Genomic DNA, 16,867 nt, shown 5'->3' with positions numbered 1-16,867 from the left:
AATAATTATGTCTATTAAATATAAGAATAGATGCACACAAGACAGATTTAGGCCTCAAGATGCTGTTCCATTAATCTGCTAACTGCAGATCTGTTGCAAAAGAGGCAATCACAGGGTTGATGTAAATTTGAAGAACACATACGTTGTGTGAAAAACAAGCTGATCAATTATTTATTTTATGCTTCCCCCCCCCTCTCTTCTTCATCATTAATTAAATGCACCTTTCCCTGCTCCAAGCAGCACTGCTCCTTGGAGCTTCCCAGAACAAGCTCTTTCAGTTTGGCTCATTGCCCATCCTGCATCATCTGACAATCCCTTCTTAAGTATCAGTGTCATTATTTCAAAACCATCACGACAGCTGTACTGCTCTCCTTTCCATCATTTCCAGTCTGTGAAGTAACTTCCAAGCAAGAAATCATCCTTGTACGTGTCAGGATGAATTTTATGCCCTTTCTCAGGCAGCTGGCCAGTGCAGGAGGCAGCTCAAATTAATGCAGCTAAAACCAGTAACGGATATAGGGCAACTCAGAATCAATTCAGGATGTAATTTCATTATTCACTTAGTATCATCATGGGCTGCTGCCAGAGGGATGCCCCATCCGTCTTCGCTACCTTTGCCAGACAGAAGTTCCTTCCTCTCCTTCCCTTGCACCAGGTCGATGAGTATTGTGCAAGTCGGTCAGCAGAAGGGGCTCAGAGGCCACCTGAGATGCCCATGCTTGGCACAGCAGCACAGCTCTGAGCAGCTGTGGTCACACAAGAGTGCAGGAGGGGGCACAGAACCACTGCTGTTTCATCAGCGCTGATGACCAAGGGGCATTTTACCCAAAATAAAGGAAAATCTTTCTGATGCTGAGCTCTGTTGATCATTGCCACTCACAGCTGCTCCAGCAATTTGTCACCCCTGACAGGCCGGTGGAGCAGTGGTTAAATCTCAGCACAGCCTCATGGAAATCTCTGGGTCCAACTCCTGGCCACAAGTAACTGATCTCAAATCACTGTTCATAAGAACAACTTCTGCTTGAAGTCAATTATAAAACTACATATAAAGTAGATACCTAAAATATATTTGGAAGGAAAGTGGCGTTTTCCATCAAATTAGGAATGCCTTCCTGAAGGTAGCTGGAGGCCAGAGGATAAGGACTAAGGAGGAATCTATGACCTCATTACCGGGTAGCTGAAGCTTTCAATGCAAGTGATTTCATTTCAATACTCCAGTTCTGAATGAAGTTGAACCATCATGAGTTTCGTGTTAATCCCTCTCCATTTAGAAAGACTTGGTTACAACAGATTAACCTGATTAATTAATATCAGATTCATTCCCAATTTCATCCTCTAGAAACCAGCATGAGATGAGGGAACACACCACAGCAAGGCGACAGTGGAGGATAAACCACCTACAAAGTCTAAACCTGATTCCTTGAGTAAGAAGTACAAAGGGGACATTTCTGAGAAGTCTGGTACCAGCCTCTTCCGTAGGTGAAGGTGGCACAGAAGAGACATTGTAAATAGAAGACAGATGTATAAACAGAGAGATTTTTAACCTGAAAATATCACAGACCAGAATAAAAAGAAAAATTAAAATCCAGAAGCAGTGACTGTTACAGCCACACATCAACACTATTTAAAAATTCCCTTTCTAAAACTGTTTAATAATGAATAAGGAATCAAGTTAGACACTTCACATTAAAGAAGTGGATGGATCATCTCCCAATAGACTTTTGGGGGCAGACATTAACATGTCAAAATAAGAGGTTTAATATTAAAATTGATCCTCACACCTAAAAAATATTCAATGCTTTCCAGAATAAGAACACATGAAGAACTGCACAAGATCTGTATGGTGCAAGATCTGGTCTGATAAAGTTCAAGAGCAAATGCCTATTCTGCTGCTGTTCCCTAGCACCTGCTGATATTCCCCTTTGCTCCCACACTTCAGACGAGCATCAGTGTCTCAGGTCCTGTAGGAGCCTTTCCCCAGTGCACTGAAATGCTGATGTTCTTTCCAAACACAGAGGTTATTTATTATGCAGAGTAACTGTTAAGGAAGCTGTACCCACAACATTTAGTTTGGTGCCTCTCTCCTTCCTTGACAGCCACTCAAGTTAGTAACAACTTTACCTACGATACACAGGATGCTCTCTCATCCCAAAGTGGAAAAAATTAAAAACATAAAGTAAGACACCATGGAGGCTGAATCAAAGACAAACTCCTTCTGACAACCCATCTTAACTGCTCTGAGCAGCCACAACCTTCCAGAAGTCAGCGAGTGTTGCCCAGGGAAGGACATTCCCAATGCAAAACACCATTAGCACACCAGCCCCAACCCTACAAAAGCCTGCTGACAATACCTTTTCTAAGGACAGAGCTTAGCTTGCTAACACTCACCTGGAGAGAAATGGTCACATCTCTCTATGTGGTTATCTCCTTCCTGTAACATTATGTGCACATTTCTCCCACATTAACCTTTAAGCAGAATTTAGTTTAAAGACACTTCTCATGCAGTCATTTCAGGACTAGAATGAGAGCTCTGGTTGTGGGTTGATTCGGTTCATTTCAGTATTACTTTTTTTGCCCCTCCCTCCCCAAGCTTCACTGCCCTATCCTTTGGGAAAACAGATATATCCATCTACCCCATGCCCAGTATTACAGTTTTGTAGCCATGATATCTACAAAAACCCTCAGAGGAGATTTAAAATGTTCTGAAGAATGGTAGTGGTACTGTAAGACATAATTAAGACAGTATTAGTCAGGTGAATTGTGGTCATAACAGGTGCCAAATCCAATTATAAAGAAGATCATAATAGTTTAAGCCACTGTCACGGAAGCCAAGTGTAGGTTCTCTTTTGAGCCTCCTCCACAGCAAAACTAATGAGTTTCAGCTGGCTGGTGGAGAGGCTCAAAAGCACCCACAGAGTATAACAGTTATCTGCTAAGCACCAGTAATCCAATTACTGTGTGTCATACATAATACCTTAGGAGTAAAATGATAATAACCCACCTTACATAGAGTATTCCCTCATCACTATCTCAAGAGCCTGAGTCAGCCTTGGGCTGCTCAGAGGTGGCATCCCCAGGCAGACCACAGCATCTCCTGGGAGCCAAAGGCTCAGCACACCTTACAGCAGACAGGTCATTTAGGCAACATCAACAGAGCCCATCACCCCTCTCCCTACTCTTCCAACCTCCAAATATCAAACAGATTTGCAGACTGAGGTAGTATCTTTTATTTAACTAGCTGGAAACAATGACAAGCTTTTGTGACCAGAAGCTCTTCTCCACGTCAGGAGCAGATGTTAAACCGAAAACACAACCCAAAAGCACAATTCACCTGAGCAGTCAATGGGTTTATGCGATAATTTCTTTTTACAATTAAGCAATATTCAGCAAGATGCTCCAAATTGGCTTAAAATGGCAAGAAATTAATTTTTTCAACACAAAACATGTGAACATGACAAAGCACAGGTAATAAACCACAAATAAATAACACTTGTACATTAGAACCATGCCTAGTTTTCATGAATCCAAAAGCTTCTCCTTCAGTCTGTCCTTTTCTAAATCCTGTGGTGCAGTCCCAAAATAACACTTCTGCCACTGGCTGGTATTGTATTGTCGTATTATTTCTGTAGTAGCAGAAGCTGGAACTACCCATCACAACTAATATGCCACCATCCCAACTCACTGTCAGACAAAGAGAAAACAAACTCTTGCTGTCACAGAAGTTCTTATACTCCAATAACAACCCCAAAAAACAGCTACAAGGCTGGGCTGTACGTTGTGATATGTACAAACTGTATTTGACTTCACTGCGTGCTTCCATCCAGCAATGAGAAGCTGCACTGATTTTGCTAAATGAAGAATGACCACAGGGGCTGTTTCAGCCTGCCAGGCTCCATATCCCTACTCCAACATTCAAAAGGATTTCTCTTATGAGCAGAGCTCTAGAGCTAAGCTTTCAAAGCCCTGCAAACAGCGTTTTGATGAAGTGTTAACTGCAGAATAAATCAGCTTAAATTCAGGGAATTGTGCCAACAGACTAAAACCTCAATACCAAAGAGAAAGGAGGAGGTCCTGCTCCCACTTTATAAACATCTCACTTTGTTTTGAGCCTGCTACCCACTACATTCATTTCATGGCCTTAGTCCTTTTATCAGAAGACACGGTAAATAATGTTCATACACTTGCCATACGGCTAACACTTTATCTGCTTCCATCACATTCTCTTCAAAAATCTCTTTTTGAAACTGAAGAGTTTTGATCTATTTCTCATTCTTTACAAGGAACTCATTTCACACCTTTGATCATTCTTCTCAACCATTTCAGGATCTCTCCTGGTTTCACTGGGTCCTTAAAAGTGATGAGACCAGCACTGACGCAGCATTCACAACGCTATGGCTTTGCACAGCGGTGTTTTTCCTTGTTTGATCACTATTATTTTTCCACAAGCATCTAACCTTCAATTTCTTTTCCAAACACAGAGTATTCTGATAGAACTGCCTATTATAACCCCGAGTTTCATCTATGACTGGAAAGCCAATTCAGAGCTTGCTCACAGTGGGGGCTCTTCTCCACGTGCACCACACTGAATTTAAAATGCTGTTTTATCACTCAGTGCTGAAGGATTTTTCCATGTTTCCTCAAAGTTAAGTCCTCTATTTACTATCATAATTATGGTTTTTACCAATAAAAAACCCACGGTCAGTTCAATTTATTTTTCCACCATTGACTTCTCTGTGCATTTGGCCTCTACACCACTCCCTGGCAATGGCTAATGTGAAAACACGGTATAAAATAAATCCTCCTTCTGTCCAATTTACAGTTGAATTTTTATGGGATGTTTCAACAGTCCTCATGCTTTCAGAAATGCTGGTTATTCATTACTTGCCTCCTGTCATGTTTTCATAAAGCTTTATTATTTCCTTTTGTCCTCCAAGTGACTCCTTTACAAGTCCGAAACTGTTTGATGTCTCCTTACCCCACACCTTTGCTCTCTCATGTCACCCTTCTCTTTTCTAGTTCTCTTACATGCAAAGGATTTGTCAGTATAACTATGCTGATAATGAGCTCCAGTATAGATTATGTCTAAGATTTTGCTGTTCTATAGGATCATTTTTACTCTTCCTCAGGAAGACGTATCAGAGCTTCTCTTTAGAAATGTTGCTTAAAACTGCCACATACCTTCATAAACGTGCAGGCAACCTTCTATATAATGCCCTGCTTCCCACACCACTCTCAGAATTGGGAATTTTGTTTAAAACCAATTTTGTATCACATCATTTTAAATCTAAGCTGCTCAGATGCTTCCCCTTGACTTCATGTTGATCTAAATTTTTAAATTAGGCTTTTTATGTACATTTTCTGCATTTGTGTATGAGCTACTCTAGGTTAGTGCTTGGTAGCTGTAAAGAAAGAGTGTCTATCCACTGCAGCAGTGGGGAAGTCCTCTACTCCTCTACTTGTTTAAGATCTTCAATCAAAATGGAGATGCAGGGGGAAATCACTGCAGGCTCAGGTGTTCATTGCTTTTCAACACAGCGTGTTGATCTGATTTAGTTTCAGTAGTTCATCCTGGTCTATTTTTAGGCTGTACTGCTGGTTTTCCTGGACTCTTCAGGTAATGCTTCTTCAGTAAAGTCAGTAAATATCAGTTTCAGTCTTCTCTGACCCTCCTGCCTAACACAGGATACTAAATTCCTCTGTATAATACCTTCATCAAGCCACACATGCTGGGACTGAGTGGTGCCATTTCCCTTGGCATCTTTTAAGTCAGCACTGAGTAACTTTCCATTTAATGAAGGGACCAAAACTTTCCACTGCAGCCCAGTACACTGGCACCTGATACACTCCTCCTGTTAAATATTCACCTCGGGTAGAGTTGAAATGTTTTGGTTTTCCTTCAAATGAAGCTGTAATCTGGGGAGAAGCAGGGAAAGAGGTAAGAGCTCCAAGGCCACCCCCCTGTAATGACTCTGCAGCCAGTATGCAGTGAAACAGAGACCTTCCCTCACCACTGCTGCCCTGCAGACAGACTGAATCATGAAAGCTGTTTTCTACTTATTACCCAATCACCAGTAATAAAACTCATTTCTCTTCATCTAACCGCTGCATGAGAGAGAAAGACAACACAGTATTGCTCAACCAAGCTCCTTACAAGACTGATGGCCTTGCAGATGCCTCTAAAAGAGGAAGCTGCTGTCATTTGTGAGATGTGACTGTTCATCCCTTAAAATTATATGTCTACACATATGCCAGACAAAAAAGGATGGAACTTTCTAACAGCTGCACAGAAATCACTGCAGCCCTTGTCTGTTTGGCCAGGAAGAGGAAGTGATCTCCTCCTGCTGCAACTGAACTTGGGAGCTCTGGACCAGTCCCTGGTAGTGCAGCACCTCAGCTTTCCCTGGAACTTTTATTCACATGGATGCTTGAATTGTGCTGCAGGGATGCAGAAGCCAACAGTGCGGAACAAGTCCTTTGATTTATGGAAAGGCGAGTGCCAGTCTGGAAAGCTAAGGCCCCAGACTATGAAAGCAATTTGGAGTCACCATTGCTAGGAAGACCTGGGGTTCTGTTAAAAAGAAATGCAAGTCTAGTGATTTATGACAGGACAAAAATACTTCAGATTTCACTAAAGGCAATATTTCAAGTTCAGGATTTAAACTCCATGAGCCTTTCCTTACTGAAAGCTTTGACAATACCAAGACTGTATTTGCTTAAACCATTTTTAGGCCAACAAGGTGACTGATGATGGCTTCTACATAAGCAGTTAATTTTTAATGTGGAGACATGATAAAAATAGCAGCATAAATGCCAAGTTTACAATCAATCCACAGTCGGGAATGACATTTGAAGGCTGGAGATCTGAGAAAACGTGAACACATCACATCAAAGCAATCAAACTACAGAGAGGCAAGATCCCTGCATCACAACACTTCTCGGTTCAAGCAATTAATGCTTAGGTAACAAATTGAGCTTTCTGGTGCATATATTTCAAGCCATTTCAATCTTTCCCCTGCAACAACTCCTAGCCACCAGTCAAAGAAAATACAGAGATTTATATTCTAGAGACCTCCCTAGAAGGCTGAACAGTATTTCTGCCTAAACAGTTCTTGCGCTATGAAAATGAATTGTTGACAGTATTTCTCCTGCCTTTATGTAAAGTCTTAAATTCACATTCCTATTCTACTACAAATTTCTTCAAAGGTTACTACACCACATAATGAACTGTATTTCTTAATTTCTCCCTTCTTCTTTTTAAGAGAGCAAAAGCTTCTCTGGCTGTTTTATTGCTTTCATTGTTAAGAAACTGCTGTCTTTAATAAAGAAGAATGAAGCAATTATAGTCAAGGGGGGAAAAGAGCAGTTATCTTGTGAAAAGCTAAAGGAAAACCCTCCACTATCCTTCTACTACTAACAAATTAAAACAATCTAATGCTTAGTGAATACCTCCTTCATCTGTCTGAGAAACCCTGTGCAACACCATTTGAAATCTGGTGTTTGAAGGTGTTTGGTTTGCAATGAAACATTCAAATGAAGAAAAGAAGGTGAAGCTTTGTTTCCAGGCCAAAGCAGTTTCTGAAGGTAGATGAGAAGAGCAGCTCGGGCTCCATGCTGCAGCATCACAGTACACACTGCTCCTGTGGGAAGCACGGCAGCACAACACTGCTGGCGCTGGAGCTGAGGATTCTCTTTGCAGCTTGGCTGCGAGCATGCAGCTCACTGTCCCTTCCAAAGGCATCTTCTGCTTCACCTCGCAGTCCTACAGGTACCCATCTTCACTATCAAGGTTTAACTGTCCTCCAGGAATTCTGCTGCCTTTGGGATATCACAGTTAATAAAAAAAAAAGCAGGATGACAGACTTCTTAGAACTCTTTAGGGGTCACTTCGCTGCCAAGAAACTCTGATGTGTGAGGAAATACCATTTTCTAACACCTAAAAACACCACCGAAAGTGAAATGTATTCATGTGGAACAGGCAGAAGACCCCCCTCCTGAGTAACCAACTGGCGAGCTCTGCAAATTGTTTTAAAGACATTTTCACGCTGGTGAGAGTGGCAGCATACATATAATTACAGTGGCCTAGAATTACCCTTGAAAACACTTCATTTAGGCAATTACTGCCAGGCATAACAATAAAAGCTATTTCTCACAGTGTAAACTGAATCACTATCAGAAGGGCTTGATGGTCTCATTATAGTAGCGAAGCTTCTATACACAGTGCCCAGTCAGCCCTGGCACTGATGCTATTGCTTCCCAGATTTCAAAGGACTGCTGAAATACCCGGATAAGGGAGTTGTTATGAAGCCAATAACCCTCTGTAACAGCAGCTGGCAGGCTACCCCAAATTTGGGAATCATTGCCAACATTCCTATGCATTTGCAAAGAATTCACAAAGACAACATGGGCATACACATCAATGAATATGGTTGTCAATCCATGTTCAACATGCGTGAATAGGAAAAACAAACAAACCAACCAGCAAAATGCATTAGGTAAGAAGGTGCCAGAAGCCTCTATCACTGTCTTGGTATAAATGTCTCGGGCTGGAGAGGGGCCAGAAAGGCTACAGCATCCCTACCCAGTAAGGGCATCATTATTAGAAACAAATACAAAGGTCTTCTATTCACTACCTGAACTACGATTATTTCAGAAAGGAAGAATTTACTGGGGGGGAAGGGGAGTGGGAAAATTGTGTTCACCTTTGCATCTCCACCACCTATTGCTCTGCAGCATGCCACTGCCGAGGTTCAGAACCGGGCTACTCCCCAAGGAAATCACATCAGCAAAGGTATCTCGACTTCCTCACAGGTTTGGGGTGGAAACCTGGAGCTCTGGCTGAGTGCAGGGAGTGCTGCAGTAAAGTCAATCATTCCTAAGGCAAGTAACACCTCTGAGCAAGAATGACAAGTCTGAGGCTGCTCCCTCCGTTACAGCACGTCCACAGGAAAATTAGTCAGCAATTACTTGCACAAAGCAGTCTGGGATCATATCCTCTTGCCAGGAGCAACACACCCAGACAAGCATATATTCAAATACAATTAATAACATGAGCTAAAGGACAACAAAATCAACCTGGCTCTAAGCCCATTAGCTCCAACAGCAAGAATCATGCTCAGCAAATCCAACTGCAAGCATCATGCTCAGCAAAGGCACATAAATAACCCTTTTGCGTGTAGAAACTAGGAGAAATGCCAATGGTTTATATTTTCTAGGATTTGGAATGCTGCTGAAGAGATGAGAGATTGCTTTAGTGAGCAAAAGAAATTACACAAGCACTAGGTGTTTCCTGAAGCTTGATCAGCAGCAGGACACCAACTTCGTGATGTTTGCGGCGTTTTAGTAGAAGTTTAAAAAAACCCTTGTGATCCCCTGGAATTACAAATGCCAGTGAACTTGCCTCATCTCTCACCTCATGTAGTCAGCCCCATAACCAAGTCAAGGGGAGGAACCACCCTGAGTTCCAAGACCATTTAAAACCAGTCACAAATGCACAAATTAAGCTACCAAAAGGTAACAAATGTCTAGGTACCACCCAGCTGCTGCAGTGGTTCTGCTCAGTGTGGTCAAAAGAGCTTTTAAAATCTTTAAAAGAACTTTTTAAACCTTCACACTCTCGTAACATGACCCCATGTACTGCAAAGTTCCTTTTCTTCATGTAAGGAAAGAGAAATGACACTTAACAGTCCTACATTGCTCTGTGCTGACTCCTCAGTTGTATGATACAGCAGTAGGAACAAGCATGGTACCCAACACAGCAAGTGACAAAGCAGCAGTTGTAAACCAGGAGATGTCATAACCCAGTGCTCGCAGCATGACACAGGGAACCACATGGGCTCACCAAGGAGACATCTTTACAGAGTATCTTCTAAACAACCCCCTTCTGTTTCTTCCAACAGCAGCTACAGCATTTACTTTCTGTAGGTGTTCTACTAGAAAAATGTTCCTTTTAAAGCAGTGTCCTTGCTGCACACCAGCAGACCTGCGGTCCCACACCTGGGCTCCTAACTCAAAGGTATTCCCAGACTCCCCATGCACTGACATCTCACACCAACATGACAGTGCTCACTTTTGTGAGGATGGAACTGGGAGGCCACTCACTGCCAGGTGATGTGGCAAATCATGTGATTTATGTGCCAAACATGGATGGAACCTGCTGGGTGTTCCACCATTTCCTGTTAGAAGTGACCAAAACTATCTAGGCACATGAGCTTTCTTACTGATTTCTTTTTCTTTTTTCTTTTTTAAAGAGTGCTTCCCATCTTTAAACATTTCCCAACATTTTAATGTCAGGAAAGTATAATTTTGTTCTGTGGCTGAGCTAATCCATATGCAGGTTTTCACCAAGCCCTATGCCTTTCTCCCCGTCTGCCATGGATAAAGCTCAACTGCATTGCAAAATGAGAAACCATCTTCCCCAGCTTTCCCGATGACCATACAAAATATATTTGGTAACCTTTTCATTCAAGCTGAAGGAAAAAAGTTTGTAACAAGGACCATTTCCTTGATGAAAGCCATGTCAGAATGAACTACATGAGCAAAACAGCAAAGGCAGATTACTATACAACCATTAAAAATGCCTCTTTATCAGCTGACGAGTGTGTGCTTGCTGTTGTATTAATTCTCCAGCCATGGCAGAGACAAACCAGGCAGCACCCAAACTGGCAGCAGAGAAAAGCAGACAAACCACCCCGCAAGGCCCCATCTTCTATCATCTGGAAAGTAAAGCACAGAAACCTCCTTTTCTGGAGGACATGCACCAATCTAAGTCATATAACCGTATATTTACGCAAATCAAGCTTTTGTTTTCATCTATGCAAAGGTAGAAACACCTACACAAACTGAAAAAGAACAGATCTTACTGGCTAAACAATACATTTCGAATCTACCACAGCCAAAAGAAGATGCTAAAAACAGAAGCATCTAACTTCAGTTCTCCACACAAAGACAATCCAAAAAAAAAACCCTCAGCAGAAAACTTACTATGGCTGACAATACAACTGGTGAATTTGAAAATGCATTTTCAAGAACAGACCTGAAAAGCCTATTTAGTAAACAGGTATTTCATTAAAGACTTCCACTGTATTTAGGAAACTTAAATATACACAAATAATTCTAGTTTTTACTAAGCACTGCAAGGGCATCAGCAGCAAAATCTGTGAATTTCCAGTTACATAGTTCTGAAGTATTTATGATGCCATTGTTCCTATTAGAATGAAGTCCATATCTAGGATAAAAAGTAATACTGGATCCCTATTAACTTACATAAATGCACTAAATAAAACCAACAGCTTCTTAGCCACTGTCTTTGCTTAAGGAATTCCAGATATTAATCAACAGTCAGATTGTTTTTCTGTCTCAGTACAGGGAAAACGTCCAAGAAGCTGTCACAAAATCGATGGAATCAGTACCCAAGTGCAATTCCTACACCAGGTCATCCTGATCTATCTAAAGCATCAAACCCATGCCAATTTGAAATAAAAAGTGCTGTGCACAGACACACTGCCTTCAGTCTAGACTGCAGTTGAGTCTGTAAGGTCACAATTTCAATCAGCAGCAGCAAGCAGTAATATGCACTTACCTAACTGAACTGATTCTAATTAAATCCACACATTTGTATGTATGTACTATCAGTACAGCAACACCAAATCAGCATTACTTTATGCTTTCCCAGTTCCTTTCCAGCCAGATCTGTCTCCAGGCAGGCTTCACTGCACAGCAGCATGAGTGCTAAGGGAAGCAGCAGCCAGTGATGTGAGGATGGGCAGAAGCTCCCCGTGAACAGGGAGTCCACACACCACGTTCACAGTAGGGACTGAACCGCAATACAGGGCGGCATTAAAGCTACTGAACATGGGCAGCACTGCAGCCGAGGGATGAATGGAGAAACCCTCATCTGGACTAAACTACCTGCAAGCACAGCAGACGGTAGGCATAAATAGTCACGTTTCCCAGGGAGGGAGAGTACTGGAAGCCTTTTGCTGTGCTCTGCTATACACTGTATTCATGAACCACCTGGAACAAGGGGCAAGGAATGGAGCAAAAGTCTCCTGAGAATATGAGCTATTTGATAGTAAACAGAAGGACTGACTGAATACCTGAGGCTGAATAACCAGGAAATAACAGATGAAATTCAGTGCAACTAAAGCAGCAGCCTGAATAATCCTCATTTCACATAGTGATGTGCTCCAAGCTGATCATTAACATTCAGAAATTCCTGCTGGAGTCATGACACTGATAAAAGCATCAGCTCACAGCTATTCATATAAAAAATAAACCTAACATCAGGAAATGATGAGTGATTTAACCACCACATAAAGCTATAGAATGTCTGCAGCTTAAATCCTGGATGCAGCTTCTGTTCCTTCATGGCCACAGGACATAATGGAAGGGGGAAATACTTTTAAAAAGGAAACAAGGTTTGGAAAGATAAATAATGAGGAACAGTCAATGAGACTGAGGTTGTTCTGCCTGGAAACAGAGATTACTGCAGTGACCTATGACAGAAGGCTATACAATCATCAGTTGCACGGAGAAGGTAAATAGAGATCAGTTGTTCACCTTTTCCAAACCATACAAAAAGAGACAAAATGAAGCTAGCAGCTGTCAAGTTGAAAAAGCAAGCAAGCAAGCAGAGATTGCTAAGCACCTACGACATTATTTTGTCCTCTGGAAGGTCTACCCCAGGATGTGGAAATGCAGCAAGTTCACAGAAGAAAAACACATTAACTATTAACAAGATAAATGCAACCAACACTTAATCTCTTGACATCCTACAGCTGATGAGAGACAAGAGAGCTCCCAGACAAGGGTTTATATAATTTGCCCTGACCTTATGCTTGTCTCTTTTTGGTCAGTGTCAGGGAATAACAGTGGACTTGGTGGTTCCACCTGATTCTATGGCTGCTCTTACACCACAAAAATCAATTACATCTCTGGTATTCCTCAGCCCTCTTTGAACTTACTGAACTTGCTGACCTGGCAAAAGCTGATCTTCTGTAGAGATGGGGACACAGAGGGGCTGGACAAGTGCCCTGCTTATTTAGCAAACTGAACTGGTTCAGGAAAACATCCAGCAAATGCTGAGGGCGGTACAAGACAGCAGGAACAGGACCAGCCCTTTTGCATGCCAACCAGACATTAGGTCAGTTTAAGATGTTACACACAGCTTCATCACCAAAATGCAGATGAAAAGGAAGCAGCAGATTGCCTATATCCTCTGTTCGAACACACAGAGAAAAGCCACAATTCCAGATCTTGTGGGGGAGAAAAAAAAAAAAAAAGGCTCAGTTTCACATTTTTAATCCATATGGTAATTACAAAGAGAGTCTGGTTTATACACAACTGAATAGTAAAGGTTACCTTAAAATAAAACGTCAGATTTATAACCTCTATGGTATTTACACTATGTAAAGTAAGGAACACCCCTTGGCGAACTAAAACCCATTGTAAATAAGGAAACGCATCCAAGTCTGGTAAGGCCAATAGCCAAATGAAAACAAAGCTATTCCTTTCCGTGTTTCCCACAGCATCGATTTGATTACTCCATTAAATGGTGCTACATCAGTCCCATCAGAAGCTAAGGGGTATGACCAGATAGAAAAAGGTGACTGATCAATAAGAACATACTATTAAAACTCCAGCAAATCCCATTTACAATTCAGAATTTACAGGAACAGAACTAAAACCAAATGAGATTATTAAAATCTCTCATCAGCTCTGATGTGCACAGCTGATGGCACAGTCACTCAGTCCTACCCGTATCAGGATGAAATTACAACTGCTTTGCTTAATAACTGACCTGATGTGGCCAAACCACTGAAAATTCCCAGGGAAAAGCAGTACCAATTTTTATTATTCCTCCCAAACCACATTCATATGAAAACGAGACCACTGGGATGCATCAAAACACACATCAGGACCATTGTCTTCAACATTACACAGAGAACAGTGGCAAAACATTCTTCTGCTCTCCTTTAACTATTGCAGATTGAACCAGGCTGTAATAATTACAGACACAAATAATCTTAACCAGTACCACACAACTGCCCAACCCAAGGATTAAGAGCTGTAAGCAGCAGAGGCATATTTATTTATATCCAAGACCCAGCTGACAGATGATGAGCACAAGATAAACCCTGATAATGGAGGGGTATGGTGTCACCACTGCCTACAGAAATAGAACTCACTGAGGGGTTGGCTACACCTTTTTTCCAGGAAGCAACAGTGGTAAGCAATCCAGCTGAGTTGTTATTTGTGAGAGTGACAATTAAATAGTTAAAAATTAAAATCCCTACTCTGGTACACATAAAAACCTCCCAGAAGTTTTAAAGCTGATTTGCTTTCTCCTACTTATTATTTTATTTTTGTGCTTAGACTATGTTATGACCATAACTTTTTGAGCTTCTTACTGAAATACCTATACATTACTACTTTGCTATAATGTCTACCTTGATTCCCCTATCATGCAATAGAGGAATGTTGAAGAAAACTACTCTAGAAGCATCTTTCAGAAAATTTCCTAGTATATCTTTAAGAAGCCAAAATATATGTTGTATGTAATAAAGCCTCTGAAGTCTAAGTGCCCCACTACATTGGGGTTCCATTGAAAAGCACTAAAGATCATGTCATGTATGACCAGTGTGAAACATGAGCTGCAAACAGAAGCATTAGGGCATTTCTGAAGGTGATCTGAGATTAGGAAAACACAAGCTAAGTATGTTTGTCCATTTCAATTAGTTTTTACCCTTGGATACAAAATGAGTAGCTAGGAATATAATTACAGCCTCCAAAAACACTGCTTCCAGCAATTGTTTTATTTTGTAACATTTCCAGCTCCTGCGCTTGAAAACATTTCAATACCAGCCAAGCACAGCCCACACCAAGTTTCTGCCCTCAAGACAAGTTTCAGTGCCTCGTGTGCCACACACAAAGTTTCCAAATCCCAAACAAACGAGTAAAATTAGAAGAGTTGTTCCCAATCCTCAGCCCTCTCCACAAGCCCAGTCCAACAATCCAAATAAATCCTAGTAACCGCCTTGCTTCTTTGTGAGTCTCTCCCCAGTTCAGTGTGCTAGGAAAGCTTTACACTGACATCAAGATCAACTTTTAAGACTTTACCTTTTTTACTTTTCACCATAGACTGATACACTGTTGCCAGACGCAGTTTGACAGGCTCCACTATTGGGAAGATTGCTGTCCTCTTGTTTCTGCAGAAGAGGAAAGGCAGAAGCTGAAGTAATGAGCACCCAAGCCCTCTTATCTGAACATGGGAGACTCAGGAGTGTGCCTGACCCAGGAAGCAGAAGCGGATTCTTCCCCACCTGTAACCCCCATCTTCTCATCAGTGTTCAACACAAAAGCTCCCGTGTGTTTCCCAGATGTAATCTCCTGACCTTTCCTATTCTCTGGAAACACACAGGAAGCCAGCACAGTGCTGCGCCACATTGCTCTGCTTCTAACACCGTGTTTTCCACACCAGACTTCACAGCAATGGGGTTTAAGATAAAGTCATCTGACTTTATTACAATGCGTTGATTACTCCCCAAGACTTACATTAAATATTAAAAAAAGAAGCGGACATTGACCTAAAGTGATGATGCAAGTCAATAAAAACCATTTTTGTAAGCCATTTCGTTCCCATTCACACATAGACAACACTGCACCGAATGATGGGGGAAAAAAAACCACCTTATTTTCGTTGCCCAAGGGAAATAACATAACCGAGAATCCCAAGATCTGCATCCCAAAATGAAAAGCTGCAGGTGAGAGCAAGCAGAAAGCCCGAAGCGCTCCCGTCTGTTATTTACGCGGAAAAAACCACCATATCCGCAATAAAGCCAGGGGCAGTTTGAGGCGTTTCTCCTTTTCCCCAACGCAGCCCGCTATGACGAGGGATGATCAGCTAAACAGGACTCCGCGAGGGAGCGGTTCTCTCCTCCGGCACCTCAGAACAGCAGCTCCAGAGCCCTTCCTCAGCGGCGGCCTCTCAGCGGGGCCCCCCGCGGGCTGCGGCAGCCTCGGCAGGACCCGCCCGGGGAACACACACACACACATCCCCCCCCCCCCACACACACACACACGCACCGTCCCTCTCAGGTAACCGTTTACCGGCGGCCCCAGGCTCACGGAGCAGCAGTAACGGCTCCGGGGCGGAGGGCTCGGAGGAGCAGATGGTACAAGCCGCTGAGCCCGGCCCTCCCGCGGGGCCGCCCCTCCGAGCGGCTGCCGAGCGCCTCAGAGGCCGGTAACGGAGGCGCGAGCGCGGTGCGGGCCCCGAACACGACGGGACTCACCTGTGCGGCAGGTGCGACCGCAGCTCCGGCCCCGCGGCATGCAGGCACTCCGCGCCTGCGCGCTGCGCCGCGGGATTTTATGCTAATATAATGATGCAACCACAATAAGACAATTCAATATACTTGACACATCTGCTATAAAACTATGTATCTTACACTGAAAAAAACCTAGGCCTTCAGATGTCTTCTTTTCAGTGTCTTTATGACAAAAGGGCATTATGGTCATGGGATGACATGATCATAATATTGTTCCTTATATGTATTTACTACAGCACAGATCTACATTTACATGACATCTACAGGTCAACATTCCTAACTCCTATCTTATTTGGTAAATTTTGCCTTTCTGCTCATGGAACTAGTATCTGTGATTGTCCTTTGTACAATGTAGCGATCAGCATTCTCTTGACACTTCTAGTAACATACAGTTCAACTGCATATATCCACTACAATTTACAAGATTCTAACTATGAGGTTAGTCTCAAGCGTCTTGAGCATCACAAAAATACACTGTAATATTGCAACAGGGCATGGAAGTATCGGACATCAGTAAAGATCCTCTCCTGCTCAACATA

The 16,867-nt window shown here is 42.4% G+C and overlaps 1 protein-coding gene across 4 annotated transcripts in view; it reads right to left on the bottom strand.

Annotated features, from left to right (window-relative positions):
* Positions 1-15,250, bottom strand: part of NDRG3 (NDRG family member 3) — a 46,706-nt gene extending 31,456 nt beyond the window's left edge. For all 4 annotated transcript variants that reach the window (XM_057400814.1, XM_057400817.1, XM_057400815.1 and 1 more), the window contains exon 1: positions 15,118-15,250. The gene's annotated coding sequence lies outside the window, so the exon portion shown is untranslated. The remainder of the gene's footprint in view (positions 1-15,117) is intronic.
* Between the last annotated feature and the right edge of the window lie 1,617 nt (positions 15,251-16,867).

This window comes from Pezoporus wallicus, unplaced genomic scaffold (genome assembly GCF_028554395.1).
Source record: "Pezoporus wallicus isolate ANWC-B61680 ecotype Strahan unplaced genomic scaffold, APGP_CSIRO_Pwel_v1 contig_11133, whole genome shotgun sequence".
Lineage (NCBI taxonomy): Eukaryota > Metazoa > Chordata > Aves > Psittaciformes > Psittacidae > Pezoporus > Pezoporus wallicus.
This window is presented reverse-complemented; position numbering and strand designations above follow the sequence as displayed.